Here is a 3,647-nt window from a genome sequence, read left to right on the forward strand (position 1 = left end):
TAGAAAGCCACATATAGGCTCTATCATGACAGACAAAATATGTGCCTTGTGATGGCACCAACGGTGAAGAAGTCTGAGGTGAAAAGATATAAGTATGGGAACAGACACTATTCTCCTGTTGATTCTTAACATTTTGGCCATTGATCTGTAGACAGAAATTACCTCGATGAGGTACGGTCCAAATTGGTGGGGATCTCCTTCGTCTTGCCTTATCTGTAAGGCTAGTAACATAACGAGTCAAGTTCCAGCCATCATAGGCTTGTTTCACATCAACGGGAATCTTACTAATCTCAGCAATTCTAGCCATGACCACTATTCCCTTTATCAAAGAACTGTGACTAAAATCTGCTCCACCACCATATGGACTAATCAGGAGGATATCGAAGTTGGTTCTGATATACATTAGAAAACATGGCCAAATAGGCCAAAGCAGAGCCTTCATAGGAAAATGGAAGAATTAAATATGGCATCCCTCTCTCTGTATTATGGGGCATATCCCACAGACCCAACAGTCAGTGGTGTTGATTACCAATTGATGCTGATGCAATAACTGAATAAATGAATTATTGAAGTATTCTGTTCTCTTAATTTGGTCATGTTCTGGGAGTGTATAAAACTGATGTGGGGAGGCAGTGGTAGGAAAAGACAAGGAAACAGAAGTTGGAACAGGTGCTTGCTGCATAGTGTAAACAACCCAACTCACACAAGCCAATAAAATACATAAACATATTAAAATACATAAGGTTATGCCACATGGACTAACCAGCAATTTTCTATATTTTCTTCTCATCTTTACATTCTTATTACTGCTTTCCACTTTAATATCCATTCTCTAAAGCGTTGCTCACGGCAAACTTCCTAGATCACTTAGCTGTGATTATTAGCCGTCCTATGACACTGCAAGTCCTGCAGACCTACTGTCACTACTCAGGTCACAGCTTAAGACTCCTACTGTGACCCTGCAACTTGATGGATAGTGGAAAAGAAATGTCTCTCAAAAAGTATGATCAGTAAAAGAAAAAGAAAGTTAAATTATCTTTCGATGATCTGGATCTTAAGTTGTACCGAGTCTTATTAGGGATTGTTTGTTTTTGAAACAAAGTCTCTGGGTTTACTGTGTTCAATCGCAGATGTGATGGTACAGCTTCTTGCAACACGTCGTCGTCTTCTTTCTCAGAGTTCATTTGATCCAGGCGTGCACTACTAAAAGGTACAAATCGAGGGGTCCTTTCTCCTTCACTGTCACTTATACCCTTACGAACCCACTGATCAAAAGGTAAAGACAAAGGTATCCTCTTACAGTGCACGCCATGGGCCCAGTTCTTCTTCCCGACGACCTTTACTGCTGTAGGTGTTGCTAGCAGAACTTGCCGAGGCGAGGTTTCAGATTCTTTTTCAGTTGGAAGTTCTTCAAGCAGACCCAGTCACCTGGTTGGATAGAGTGAACTGGATCCGCAGAGGCCTCCGGCAAAGCGTTTTGAACCTGTTGATGAAGAACACGCAATTTCGGTGGTGAGGTCATGCAAGTAGTCAATCAACATTGGATATGGGATGTCAGAATACGTTTTAGGTCGAGGGACTCCCCAGACATCGGCTGGGCGCCCAAAAATGACCTCATATGGGCTGAGTCCTAAACGAGAATGTACAGTAGTTCTCGTGGATAAAAGTGCCAAAGGTAAAGCATCGGGCCAAGCAAGACCCGTGCTGGCCTGAATCTTTGCCAGTTTGCCAGTTTAAGCTTGAGAGTGCCATTATAGCACTCTACCAAACCTGCTGACTGAGGGTGGTTTGCCGCATGGAATTTTTGCCTAATACCAAGACCCGCACACACTTTCTGCATAATTTGGCCTACAAATTCACTCCCATTGTCACTCCAGACAAATCGCGGCAAACCAAACCTCGGGGAAAAATATCTTCAGAAGGACTTTGGCAGTAGATAAAGCAGTATTGTCCTTTAGGGGGTAGGCCTCTATCCATCTGGAAAAGGCACACACCACCACCAGAACATACTTAAGGTTATTACAACGATCCATATAAATGTAATCGATTTGTAATACCTCAAAATGGTAAGTAGGGGGAGCAAAATGACCTGCTCGAGTTGGAGTTCCCTTTCCTGGATTATGCATTAAACCAACGATGCAATGTTTCACCACATTCTCCACACATTTTCGAATTCCTTCATTCTGCTATACTGGAGTCAGAAGTTTACTTATCCCTATTACACTGATGTGGGCTGGACCATGCGCCATAGTAACTACAGGTAATACATAGGCGTCTGGTAACAGCCAACGCTGATGTTCTGACAATTCTGTCCAACACCCTGTCGCGTCCAACATTCCCGTACTTTCTTTCCACTTATTCAATTCCTTTTCAGTAGCTTCTTCTTGAATCGTTCTCACACTTTCTATTGTGTCCTCACACATTCCTCCCTCTCTGACCCATCTTGCAGGGCCTGCAACACACATGCGACTCGTACCATCTCTCGCTGTCTCTTTAGCTACCTCGTCTGCAAAACCATTTCTGCGACCCACATAATCAGTGATTCTTTTATGTGCACTACACTTCACTATCGCAATTTGGGTAGGCAAAGCAAGTGATTCCAGAAGGTCAGTTACCAACTGACCATGCTGTATCTTAGTCCCATGGGAAGTAAAGCATCCTCTTTCCTTCCAGAAACGACCAAAGCTATGAGCCACGACAAAGGCGTATTGGCTATCAGTGTAACCATTTACTCTCTTTCACTTAGCCAACACAAACGCTCTTGTCAACGCAATCAACTCAGCTGCTTGGGCTTAATTCTGTGCAATGCGTGCTGTCTCCACTACCGTATGCAAGGTGGTAACAGCATAAGCCGCTATCGTCTCATCATTTGGAAGTTTGAAACAAGACCCATCCATCCACAGGATCCCATCCGGGTCCACAAGTGGTGTGTCTCATTCAAGTCTATTCTTCCTTTCGTTTCCTCCTCTGTTCGGAGAAAAAATCATGCTGTTCTTGAGTGTCTTTCTCTTCCAGAATGGGCAACAATGTTGCTGGATTTAAAGTATTACACCGCTTGATGTGTATATGGCTAGCCAAGAGCGTCAGCTCATATCCAGACAAGCGGGCACTCGTGAGATGTTGTGTTTTCGTTCTGTTCAAAAGAGTATCCACTGCATGTGGTACCATAACAACAAGAGTGTTATCTAGTACCAATCCAGCAAATTGGCGAATGGAGATCACTGCTGCTGCTGTAGCTCTGAGACAACCAGGCAATGCCTTGGCTACTGGATCCAATGTAGCCGAAAAATAGGCACATGGCCGTTGTTTGTCCCCAAATTGTTGTGTTAAAACTGACAACGCGCAACCTTCTCTTTCATGAACACAAAGTGTGAAAGGCTTACTGTAATCTGGAGTACCTAACACAGGGGCAGAACACAAGTTAGTACGTAAGTCAGAAAAACTCCTCTGACATTCATCAGTCCAAGGAAGAGGTTGGGGTGTATCTTTCAGAGTAAGTGCCAACAAAGGTTTAGCCAACAAATAAAAATTTGGAATCCACTGTCTACAATAAGAGGTAATGCCCAGAAAGGCACGCACCTCCCTTTGTGTGGATGGTACAGACATTTGCGCAATTGCTTGAATTCATTCTGGGGTCAATCGTCTTC

Source organism: Lissotriton vulgaris, unplaced genomic scaffold (genome assembly GCF_964263255.1).
Source record: "Lissotriton vulgaris unplaced genomic scaffold, aLisVul1.2 SCAFFOLD_649, whole genome shotgun sequence".
NCBI lineage: Eukaryota > Metazoa > Chordata > Amphibia > Caudata > Salamandridae > Lissotriton > Lissotriton vulgaris.